The following is a 13,524-nucleotide window of genomic DNA, read 5'->3' as shown; positions in this document are numbered from 1 at the left end:
GGATGCTCTTTATCAGGCTTCTGATAGGCCTTAAATACAGCACAAGGCAGCCATATCAGAGCTTTTTCTCTCTAATATCAGGCCGCATTAGCACCTCGTAAATCAAATTACACTCCTAGAATTTCATTAGGCTCACCTGCCAGCGCTGCTGTGCTGCAGAAATATTTATGTTTTTATGCTGCGATTGTGTGCTCTCAGGTACACAATAACGAAGGAAGGGGGGGCTGAGAGGAAAAAAAATGGGCGATAAACCTAATTATCTTTTAAGAATACAGAGAATGTGTCATAAATTGTGGCAATCCTGAGGAGAGCTGGCATTTCAGAAGCCTGTGGGGCTGAGAGCTGGGGGACAAGTCTGCTCCGCTGTTTACCATCTTTAACCGGGGCTATACTCCCACAATCCAATTAGCAGCTTCCCCAAATTTGCTCTAAACAGAAATCAAACAGGATGATGTATGACACCGATCAGCAGGCCCTCAACAACAAGCTAATCTGATAAAGAAAAAAAAAAGCAAGACTGCTAATAGTGCAAATACTTGTTCAAACTGGATCCAAATGTTATGATACGAGTCTGTCTTTGTTATTTAATTATCTCAAAAGAATTTCACATTTCCATTTGTTTATTTGTTGTTGTTGTTTGTTAGATTATATTATGTGTCTCATAAGCATCTCTGGTAGCATGAGCCGAAGCAAGGGGTGTTGGAGGAAGGGAACGTGAGAAGAGGACGGCGACATTCCCGTTCTATATTCTTTTCCGTTTGGAGCTTTTGGAGCTGCTGCCGTCTGGATAGCAACGTGTCTGGATTTTGATAAGACACAAAAGGAAATGACTGAGCCAGTGACCGTAACGACAGCCACTTAATAAACGGTAGAGTCTATACATCAAAGAGCATCTAGCTGTAAATCATTTGGCCCTGTAACAATGTGCATCCCTGTCCCATTACTGAGCCCTTAACAGGCCACTCATATTTACTCTCTGGACCCCAATATCATTTTAGAATAATGAGCTTTGTCCCTGATCTAATTAACAGAGGCCTAGGTTCATTTGTTTTCTCTTTCCACTTTCTCTCACTAAAATTAGGAACTAGGAAGCTGGCATATTGGTTTAAGTCACAAATGTTCAGCAAATTTGCTCTGTGGTATGACCAGTAAAACTTATAACACAGATGGGGTGGTTGTGACTATTGTTGTATGTTGTGTGTAATTGCTTTATGTTGCAACTGGAGGCTATTTATCCAGGATTGTGTGTGTGTGTGTGTGTGTGTGTGTGTGTGTGTGTGGAGGAGGGGGTGTGCTCCAGTGGGCAGAAGTAAAAGACCAGGTCCATTCTCTCTCTTATTACTGGAATTGTAATTCAATGATCACCTTAGATCACACGCGTGCCATAAATCAGATAGGCTTGACAGAGGATGAAAAATTGTATTAATAATGTGAAACTTATTATACAGTCCCAAATGCTCCCTTGATAAATGACATTGTTTGGGCCTGACAATGATTGCATTTAAAACATTATTTCTGTTTTCTGCTGGTGTGTATGTGTGTGAGTGTGTGCACTGCTGGACATATCAGCAGTGGTTTGTAGGGTGGGGAAGGCAGAGGTGGGGTTCCCGAGCTTCATAAAATATTCAAGATGTTTCCCACCCTTCTCTCTGGAGTCAGTGGGCAGGCGATGGCCATGGCAGTAAGGGTATAAAATCTATGTGTGTATGTGTGTGGTCAGCACAAGTGAAATGGCTGGTGGCTCACCGCAGCACAAACATCAGAACTCCCAGACCACAGAAAAGAGCCTTCCACATCTTCAACTCATAAAGCAATGTATACTCGCACTATTATTACGACACATCGTAGTCATATATTAGCAAATGTGAAGAAGTGCAGAAAGGAGCTGCACAAGACTAATCATTTATGTACAAGTCTACAATAGCTCTTTTTTCTTTCTTTTGAATAACTGATTTGGAGGAGAGTTTATTTTTCTCCAGAACACAATTTATACCAGAATGCTAATATAAGAAAAGTCTAGACATGGTTTGGTTTGAGCAACAGCCAGCAGAGATATGAAACTTGTTTAATAAAAACAGAAAAACCTGAAAAAAGAAGCAAGTTCACTACAAATACTGAGTCTGTGATATTTCTTTCTTTACTGTGTTATATTAGAACATGCTGGACCAGTCAAGGTTTAACTACAAGTCCAGTCAGCATTCAGTAGCACTGAACCGTACTGGATGAAGCACATTCACAAGACAAAACTCTAAATGAAAGTGTTAGGGAGTTAAAGTAAAAAAAAAAAAAAGAAAAGAAACAAACTGTATTAATAATAATAATTACAGTACAGTATTTTAATAATACTTCCCCCCAGCATATATCCACATGTTTTAAGTGTCCTTACTTAGGGCATGAGCTGTAATGAGAGATGCATCTGTGGCAAAGATTGAGCCAGCAACCTCAAACTGCCTCCAATGCTGCTGCAAACAGAATACCAAAAAACTGTCATCCTGTTTGTTCAGGTTAAAGTAACAATCAAGAGATACACCTCTGGGAGTTGTACTGATCCAGGTCAACTACTAACATCCAAAACTCAATATAATACTAGCCAAAAACACTGGATGAGACATAAAAAAATAAAGAAATGGAAGTTGCAATAAATAAACAATCCAATAAAAACTATTGACTAATGCACAAGCAACATCAGCACAGGACAGCAGCTAGTGGAAAAAAGCAACTGGCAAAATGTAAAGTGTACTACAGGAATGTTTGAAGGGGAGAAATCAATGTTGAAATCCATAACACAAACAAACTTGACAAAACACCTCAGAAAGTTAATCCAATGCTAGCAAAAGAATCATGTGAATTTTACAAGCACAACTAAGAAAAAATTGTGCTGCAGACAGAAACAAAGGAAGCAAAAGAAATAATGAAAACATCCTCTGCTAAACTGACAAATTGTGGTTAAAAATTAAATTCCATGTCATTTCTTTTGTACTGCACAAAGTAGTGCTTAAGCTATACAAGTTAGAAATTAACGCATATTTAAGGAGAACATCCAACAGATTATGCCATAATAGATAGCTAAAGATTAGGTAATAAAAGTGTATAGCTTGGCGTATTGGTATTAAAGGAAATATCATATCATTTATTGATACAATATCAACATTTACTAAATATTGTGACACCTCTAGTGCTAAATGATATAATCCAGTCTCAGTAATTAGGGTTACACCACACCATTTAAAAAAAAAAATGATGTGCTAATGGAGTGTCATTTTTAAGATACTGTGAAGATGCTATTTTTAAAGTTTAGCACTATGAAACAAACAACAATTCTATCTTCAAATAAAATGTTTTTTTTTATTAAAAAAAAAATATGGAAAGGCGGACTTAAATAAGTCTGGATGCACATATGATGGGCAAATGGTTTGAAACAGGCCAATAATATGTGAGCATGAGGACATTTGGTTGGTACTTGAGCGATCGACAATCTACAACCATCTTCTACTTAAATCCGCTTTAGAAAAACAGGCATCATGTAGCTCAAGGAAAGTCTAATTAACTTCCTGCACAGGGACACTGAGACCCAGACTGGTCTTTCCCTGTAGACTCGGTGTTCCCTGGCTGGCCTGTTCATGTCCTCCACTTTACTGTATGTGCGACACGACTCCCCCCCCCCCCCCCCCTTGATCTTATTACCCCCCACCCCATCACACCCAATCCACTCTGCCTTCTCTTCTCTTTCTCCTCATTCCTGCAAATGACCATGATGGGAGGCCATTCATCTCACTCCTTCGGCCACCAAAGTGAAATAAATCAAGAATTTTTTCCCCCAAATATAACAATATTTGTATTTGGGGTGGGGCAGACGTAATTGATGACTGTGGCCGTGCTAATTAAAAACGGCAGAGGTTTCATTAATCTTGGTCATTGGGTGGGGGGGATAGTACGGTAGCTGCTACAGCGTTGGCTGGACAACGGGGGAAAGGGCAGTCTCCAACGTCCTCATCGCTCAGGTGATTTGGGCCATTGTCAAGTATATTAGCACAGCGAAGTTAACATGAAATGGCCATTAATAATAACAACAAAAGTGTTTCGAATACAAACTCTGTCTGTCTGTGTCCGGCCTTTTACTATGATGGAACAAAACGAAACAATATACTGAACAATGCCACATATTTACTGCCATGTCCAGGCTAGAGAAGTCAATTGTTTTTCAGACTTTGCTTTGTAGAAACAGTTTTTCTCTTTATCCTCTGACACACACGCACACACACACACACACACACACACACAGAGCTGAACACTGCTTTTGAGAATTGATTACTGGTTCCAACTTTTTCTGCTTTGCCCGCATTTGCATAGTCAAAAATTATTTAGCCACAGTGCACTGAAGTGTCACAGACTTTTCAGATGGAAACAAATATGAGCATCAGGGTTCATATGTGTTGCGTGACTTGCAAATTAGTAGACTGTTTTAATCATAATAGAAAAAAAAAATTTCATTAAAAATTGGAGAATCTCCGACACGTTAAAGACTGAGTCACTTAAATAAATTCCCATGACTCTGATACAGGGGAGAGCTGGAGCAAACCAAAGAAAATCCAGCAAATAGTCACATGTGAGCATCTACGGTACTTAACTGAACCGACGTTACTTCTGTCCGATTACAGCACGGACAATTTAGTAAGTAGCACCTAAGAAAAGTGCAGATGGATACCATCATCACTGCATAATGACTTTAACATGTAAATTTTCAACTTTAGTTTCTCCACCATGACTACGCCACAGAATAATGGCTAGCCTGCATCTGGTAGAGGCAGTGAAGAGCAGTGTATGAAGAATAGAGACAAACAGAAAGAGAGACAAAGAGAAAGAGAATTAAACAGAGAAAGAGAAACGGAAAGAGATGGGTGGGTGGGGTGTTAGCAGCAGCATATGGTGCTACACTGCCATAAACAAGCTTTATGAAAAGACCGGAGACATTTATTTAATCATGGAATACCTGAGGATTTGCAATGAGACACACACTTTGTCCCATTATTGTTTTCCCATAAATTTAACAGCTTTACCAGAACGACGAAGAACCTGATACAGCTGCCGAAGACAACGCGGGAAAGCAGGTGAATTTATGTATGTCTGTGTTGGTGAAGCACACAGTGTTGTAGCTACAGTAAAGAGTGGGTGTGGGGTAACAGATGAATCGCCATAACTGCAACATACTCGTGTCTGTGTATCACCGGACACAGAGAATAATACATTCTGGAAAGTATGTTGTAGAGAAAGCACAAATAGTCTTTTGAGACTTGTGCATTACTTCGTTCATCTAACTGTTTTCTTCAAGCACTTGCAAACATAATTTTTTAGCTTTTTTAGAAAGTGCTTAAAGTTTACATGTCAGTTGAAAGATGTTTCTAAAGACACTTGGGTAAATTAATTTGTTATGTGTTTTAATTTTTAACAGCAGTGGAGATTTGACTCAGGCCTTGCACTAGACTGTGGTCAGTTCAAAAATCCAAAACACACATTTGCAAATGCATAAAACACAATGGTGCTTGTACATAGGCAGGGACTGAGCACACGTACACTCAAATAGTACCGTGACTGCCATGACTGCCCTTCTCTGTCTTGCACATGGGATAAACCAACACACAAATAAGTACATATGTACTTGAAAGTTCACAAATACAATCCCACGAGCTGGTCTTACACACATAAAAACAATTGTAGTACATGTACAATTGTGTGTCTTCCAAACACACACACCCACCCACCTACCTCTGGGTCAGGGGGACAGCGGTAGCTCAGAGCCAGCTGTGACCTGCTGGTCCAGGTGCTCAGGAAAACCGCTGTTAACGGCCACGATTGATGATCTAATCAAACTGTCACCACGGCGATCCGCTGCGGGGGGAGGGAAGGTTGGGGTGGTGTGGGTTTGGGTGTGGGGGGTGAAAGAGAGTGGAGTGAGAGCAGGTGGGGTGGGGGGAGATATCCAGGAGGCCTTGTGCATGCTTACTGTTAGCCTAAATTGAGAGTGACAGTCTCAATTGTGAAAAGGCCTCTTTTTTCCCTCTCTAAGTAATGGAGGAAACAACTCCAGCAGTCTTCCGGAGGATGTCACATAATCAAGGGAGCCCTCCTACCCCTGCCCACCCATCCCCATCCTATAAGATCTCAGCACAAGTAGAGTGTCGTGAGGCTGGAGGCTTTGGATGTCAGGGAATGATGTGCTACAGTGCTGGACCCACAGCACACACAGCTGATTATGATGAATTCTGCGTTGTTGGGTACTAAATACACACATCCACGCAAAGTCCTCCGGAAATTAGGCCGACATGACAGTTGGTCTCACAGACCTCCAGTGTGTAAAGTCCCATGGGTTTATAAGGGAACACTGTTTTTGTTGATTTAGTGATGAGCTGCAGAACTATCAACATTGTACATGAGAGGGTGATAGCGGTCCGAATTAAACAGAATTAAAACCATTATTATTATTATTATACTTTTACATTTTCAAAACTCAATAATTTTCAGTCAACTTTTGTGCCGTCCACATTTTGGGCGAGACTCCTTAGAGGCCCCTACAGGGCTCCTTAAGTCTGCTCAAGGTGTTAAACAAACAGTTTAACCATCACAAATTTAGAAAAATATTTCTGAGTGCAAATCTTTTCTCCATACTTCTCACATATAGAAAGTAGATAAAATGTATTTTCGATTTAAAAGACTCTTTTATAATAAATCTTAACTTGAGGTTTTACTTTTAAACCTAACATTTTTTGTCTCTTTTTTCCATTTAATTCCTTGGGAATCACACCTTCTTTAATATCAATATATAATAGCACAATATTGGAATTTAGATAAATATTTAGACACGTTTTTTTTAATAATGATGAAATTATTCAAATTGTCATGTAATTCATTTCAGCTGAGATTCTTTGGGCCACAGTGCTTTAACCATTTATGTAGCCTTAGGTGAGTTTTAAATGTTATAATTTATTTATGAAATAAAATAGAAGATAATACTTTAAAAGGTAGCAAAAAACTGATAAAAAAGGTAACGTATTAAAATGTACAGATACTGTCCTTTCAAAGATATAGCAGTTCCCCTGCATATAAGTATTGCTATGAAGCCACATGGGAAAATATGAAAACATTTCTCTAGTCCACATAAAAATAAACTGAATTAAGCTGTGCTATATTTAGCTGAAAAGCGAAAAGTTCAGGAAGTTGTCCAACTTAATAGTGGTCTTGTTGATTGCTGCCTGTTCTGTGTGTGTGTTAATCACCTTCCCCAGGATATATCCACGACTGCCGTTTGCCTGTCCAGCTTGCATTAATTTAATCGCTGCTCAGCTAATTCATTGATTAATTGGTTCATTAGTGATGCCTGGCAACATTCATTTCAGCCATGACAGTCTGATGTTTCAATAGAGAAGAAAAACAGGCTGGCAACAGCCCAGTTTTTCCACAGTCCCACTGTGCATAATGTCCAACCACTGTCAACAGTTGGCCGCGCAATTGTGTCACTGTATAACTGCCTGGTTTTGTGCCACAGGATGTGAAATGAATATGAAGGTGAACTGTGCACATTCTCCGTTCTTGTCTGGTTGAGTAATGTCACTTGGGCTTCAGCACTGGGTGACATCATTCTTAAGGAAAGAAAAACTTCAAAAGCTGGAGGGACTGCAGGAGCTGCAGTACCGGGATGAGGTAGACACTGTTATGAGAAGACGAACTACTGCTGCAGATTTATTCCACAAGTCAAGGTCACGTTGCTCTGACATGACAAGTGGCTTCCAACTCTGGGATGAGCTGTCAACTACTAACTAACATTATTATTAGTAATAGGAGCCAATTGGACCCTGCTGCACCCTGCAACACAGAGCTGGATGTTAAGAGTGACCAACACACCTCAGGAGTGCTGATGTAACATCACTAAGATGAACGTGACCTTTGAACTCTCAACTCCAACATACCGGTCGAGATTTATAATTGGCATTTTGTCACAACTGCTGTTACCAGGCTGTGGCAATACTGCGCTTTAACTAATGATTCGTAAGACCACAGGGGTGGAGATTTTAGCATTAGAGTATGTCAGCTTTTCAGAGAACCACCATGCTTCTCTCATACTCCCCCTACCAACAAACACACACTCCCACAATTCTGCACCATATGTCCATGACAAGTGCATAAAAATCATTCCCAAGCGATAGCACAGGCCAACCCATAAAAACTTAATGCACCTAATTTTCCAGTAATCAAACTTTTATAGACTGCGATGGCTTTTAAACTAACAAATTTTAACTATCACTTAATTTTAACAGCAATATTAACGCAATCCCTCATTCTGCAAGTGTTCATTCTCCATGAAATATTGAGTAGGGTAAACAGCGAGGCGCAGTCCGCTGGCTCATGTTCAAACAAGCAGCCAGCAAACACAAAGGTGAGCTAGGGGTCGCTGAGGCCTTGCCAGTACCACACCGGGACAATGTTAGCTGCACAGACCTTGGGGAAATGTAGCTTCGTAAGTGCAAGCACACAAAGTGAGTGTGCTGATGTTGCACTAAGAATGCAACACTACAACACAGAACTGATCAGAGGTGTATGGGGGTTATACTGTGATCCTGCTTCAGTAAAAGACTCACGTCCCTTAGGTTCAATTTGACTTTACATTCGATTTTGGTGAACAAAAGATAGGTAAACGGGATTTTTTTGTTTGTTTTTCTATTTTGAATAGTCTTTTCTTCTTTAAACTTAATATTTCTCTGTTGCTTTTTCTGTACTTTTTTGTGCTGCTAAACACATTCCTGCTTACAGTACCAGCAGCACGGGATGTTATTGACTGCTGCCCTTGGGTGGTTAAAAACTAGGCCTTACCACCCAGCACCAATCCAGAGAGACAAAGTGCTGACACAGGCAGATAAGGGAAGGAAGAAAGAGAAAGATTAAAGAGCACATTCATTATCAATAATTAAGGGAAAGGATTTATTCTAATGAATTAGGGGTTGTCTTTATCTACTCTTTATCTCCTATCACACTGCTAACTCTCCTTTTTGTTTTTTTTTTTTTGCTTCACACACACATTCAACCAGCACACACACACACACTGGCTCATGGTTTTTGTGTGATTTGACCCCTGCCTGCTCTGTGTGGTCCATATTGCCACCATGCTGGTTCTAAGCAGGACTCTTCCGCCCCCATTCCCCCAGTCCAGCCTGTACGGTCCCAGCCCTCAGTGCTGGGGCAATATGGCCGCACTGCACGGCATGCTGGGACGAGGCTGCAAGCCCAGAGTCAGGCACTGCAGAGCCAGATGACCGCTCAGCTGAGCTTGGCCCCTGGCAATATGAGCAAGTGCACAACCTATCAATTCCATCATGTGAACATATAGAAATAAACTGTGTATTACATAAGCATAGTTTTGAGAAGGTTTGCTGATATATCAACCATTAATTAATACAGTGTATGATAAAATATCATTGTTGTTCCATTCTGATCTATATACACAGCTACATTTCCTACAGAAAAACAAAAAACTTCAGATAACATTGACTAAACATTTTAAAAAGTCACAATGTTAAGTACACAAATAAAGGCTAAAAAACATTTACACAAAGTATATGTTTTGACTAGTGGCATTTTCAGTCCAGAATTACTATCTACTTTCACAAAATACCCATCCATCCTCTAGACTCTTCTCACTACAGATGCTCCGAATATCTCTGTCTTCATTTTATGAGTCATCACACCTGCACTACATGCATCATGCTAGCTATTTCTGGATGTGTTCATGCCTTTTCACTTGGTTTTTGGTTTTCTTCTGAGGGATTTTAGCATTTTCCAACTTGGCTCCGACATACAATAATGTAGATGGAAAAAAAAAAAAATTCCTGCTGCACTTTGGCGAAACTGTGAGCAGATTGTAGTAATTACAATACTCCAAAACACATTCTGTCTAGCTGCTTGTATCATGGTTTCCTCCACACTACTTAAACAAGTATATCTTTCTTCTTTTCAGCACTCCTGTTTCAAGAGTGTTTAGTGTATTAGGTCACAGAATTTATTATTACAAGCATGAAAATAGCAGGCGTTTTAACAATTACCTATGAAAACAGGTATCCGAGACAGGTCAGTTGTCTTTTGGTGGCCTGTTTTTAAAGAACTAATTACAAGCAATTGAGGCAAGGTCGCTGCTGTCAGTCATATTGTCAAGCCAGTTCCTTGTTACTAAAAATCTGGTTTAGGTTCCTGCAGACAACGCACAGACACACACACAAAAACAAGACTGATAGAAACTTCATAAAAATCTGTCATAATCAAGTAGTTGAAAAAAGTATTTCCTAAAATGTGTGAAATATCTGTAGATATTATTGATGGGAGAAAATACATTTTACAGTAACTCTGACACCCACATACATGCCAACAATCCCTCAAACACAATAATTAATAGAAAGACATGGTATTGCATACTACGTGACTCCTGAAGTGCACTTACTCTTTTTTGCACTGGTAATGCAAAAGGTACTAATTCAATGGCTGTATGTATCCTCTTTAGTTTTAGAAAAAAAATATAACATAATTATTTCCCTGTGAACGAGAAGTTTTGTTGTACAACACTCAATGAAAATCAATAAAATCTAACTTGTGGGAATACTTTCACAGATCCTAGAGACTTTAGAGGCAGCCCCCCGCCCACAAGGTTGCCTAAGACTGTGCATCTATTAATTCAATAAAGGAGATGACACATCCCGACGAAAATGCACTGAGGTTACAGGGATAATTCAGTATTATTACAAGTGGGTGATAACAGAAGAACTTCTTATTACGAAACTGAGCTGGAATCGAAAATGTAATGACCATTTTCTGATCACTGGAAGACGTTACACCCAGACACCGTAAAGCCAGGGTTGTGAACACTCGTGAGGACATGTGGTCCCCATAAATATACATCTGTGACAAACATTTCCCATGCAAGCAGACAAAAGGACAAAAAGCCCTCATCTCCGCTCAGTGCCTGCAGTGAGGAGTGGTGGTGTGACTGAGACGAAGACCCAGTTGTGTCACTTTATAACAGTTCACCTCTCCCTCTCTCTCACCCAGAACCTGTCAGATAGTTGGAGTCTGTCATCTCACCCATCCTCCTCTTCCACCCCTCTTTCTCCTCTGTTCCACTGGGGTTAGAAAAATATATAAAGCTAATATTAGCCTTTTTTTCCAAGTCAGATCTAACCAATGTGGGCTATCACTGTCCACTACAGTCATTATTGAGAACCGATTGTCCTAAGACACTGTGATGGGATTGCATGAAAATATAAAACATATTTTTCTTGTTTAAATAATTGTGTATATAAAATGGCCTTTCTGCCTCATTAAAATACGCATGGTACGCTGAAAGTAGACAAGAACATCTGCAGGTTTGGGAGGAAAGGTAAGTGCTGTATTAGGTTTTAACTGCTGCTGTGTATCAGCTGGTTAACAGTTTGTTTCAGACAGTAGTCTAATATTTATTAACTGTTGTGTTCTATATTTAAAGAAAATAGCAATAGCCCTGTCTATGGCTGAGGTGCTGGGCATTGCTCCAAAGCTGACCACCCATCCTTAACTCTTTACGAAATGTAAAATGGAGAATGATTTTCCCTGATTTAAGACAATCATCTAAAGTTAAATAGTGATACCAAAAGAACATTAAGCCCATCAGTAGTGCATTGACTTTGAAAACACAAACTGTCTGTTTGGGCCATAAACAGATTTGGCTAAATGGATCCTGGTGTTACTTAAAGCTAGGTCCTCCTCTTGCTCATACACTTCTCCTTCTTTGACTAACAGATCTCCCCAGTGTTCTAAAAATACCAGGTGAACAAGGCCGTATGATGGTGATGAAACTGCCTCTCTGACACTGTCCCGCTGCAATCCATCTCTCCACCGCCTGCCAGCCAGCATATGTTTGCAATTGGCTCCCGCCTACATCCCCCATTGCTTCTCAAACCACCACCCCCCCTGCACTGGTCCCCAGTTGCTGGTTCAGCTCCCCTACCCCCCAAAATACACAGACAAACAGACACAGACACACACACACACACTTTCCCCATCCTTTCCCTTTTTGTGTCTCTCCTTCTCCCTCAGCTACCATCCTAGTCTCCAGGTCTGAGCTTTCAAAGCCAGTTATCAATCACTGAGCCAGCACTGTCATGTCAGACCAAACCACTCATACACACATTCGTTCCTCCCTTTACACCCCCCCACCCCCATACATACCCTCTGCCCGTTTCTTTGTCACCCCACTTCTCTCTTACTCTCCCCTTCTTTTTCCTCCTTTTTCCTCTTCCGTCCTCCGTCCTCTGCCTCATCTCTAACACTTACCCAAATTTGTTCCACTTAATAAGCCCTCCCCAATGACCTTGTGCTAATTAAGCTGCACTGTGTTGGAAATATGATGGTTAATTAATGATGAGATAAATTCTGTCTGCAGGACTGTCAGAAAAATGATGACACTGTGTTTTACAGGTTTAAATAGAACAAACCTTGTGGCTGTCCTCCCTTTAAGTGCACACGCAAACTGTGTGTTTCAATGTGCAGGAATGAGTGCAAATAAAGAATGGGACACAACAAGGAATGAAAGAATGATGTTTTGGTGATTAGTTTAAGTGTGAATGTACATGTCATGTGTGTGTCTGTGTGAGAGTGTGTGTGAGGCAGAAAGAGAGGTAATGATGTTGTGTGGCATAATTTTGTTTGGCTAACCAGAGTGAATGAGGTTGTTTTTGGCAAAAACACACATTGAGCCAAACACTATCAGGTAACACACAGACCCCTTCATGTCCAGTTTTTTTCATGTGAATGTGTGTCTCGTTTATGACCTTGGCTGTGTTGCCCCTTTTCATAAAAAAGTCATGAGCACCAAAGGTCTTTAGGAGTAAGCGTATCCTGTAGTCTGAGATAACTCAGTTGTCAATTAAATGCGATTGCTAAACTTTTTAAAGTAAAACTGGCCAAACAGCACTTCTGATTTGAGCTGTGTCTGCAAACTAGCAAAAGATTCCATACAGCTTGAGGAAGTTTGAATGAACGTGAAGATTGTTCAGTCTGTAAAGACAGTAGATAAAGATATCATTTTCTGTGTTTCAATTTTTTTCAACATGGAGGATTTTCTCCAGGATATTAGGTATTTAAAAATGCAGTTAAACAGTAAAATCAGACTACTTACCAGGCACTACATGTGCTTTTCTTCATTTTAATTATCACAATTCTTCTTATTCTGTCATAACTCTTGTGTGTTTTTTTTTTTTAACATATAATTGTATTTATAAAAAATAATATAATATCTTACCTCTTCGAAAGGCAAACACTCAGTTTGTTACCTTTGGCGGTTATTTTTAATAATTGGGCATGTACATACTAATGTTAGTCCATAAGGTCACAGGTGTGGCTATAACTGTGTATGTAACTGTAAAAAGTAACGAAGTCCATGTTGTATGTTGTATAGTGTGCTATGTTAGCTCCCCATGGATAAAAAAAAAAGTTACGTTAACAAAAATGTGA

At 39.9% G+C, this 13,524-nt stretch overlaps 1 protein-coding gene across 3 annotated transcripts in view; it reads right to left on the bottom strand.

The window, feature by feature from the left end:
* The window catches only part of znf407 (zinc finger protein 407), a 135,043-nt gene that overhangs the window by 61,627 nt on the left and 59,892 nt on the right, over positions 1 to 13,524 (bottom strand). The window lies entirely within an intron of this gene.

Source organism: Channa argus, chromosome 7, assembly GCF_033026475.1.
Source record: "Channa argus isolate prfri chromosome 7, Channa argus male v1.0, whole genome shotgun sequence".
Classification (NCBI taxonomy): Eukaryota; Metazoa; Chordata; class Actinopteri; order Anabantiformes; family Channidae; genus Channa; species Channa argus.
The sequence above is the reverse complement of the archived record's forward strand: the minus strand, read 5'-3'. Positions and strand labels throughout refer to the sequence as shown.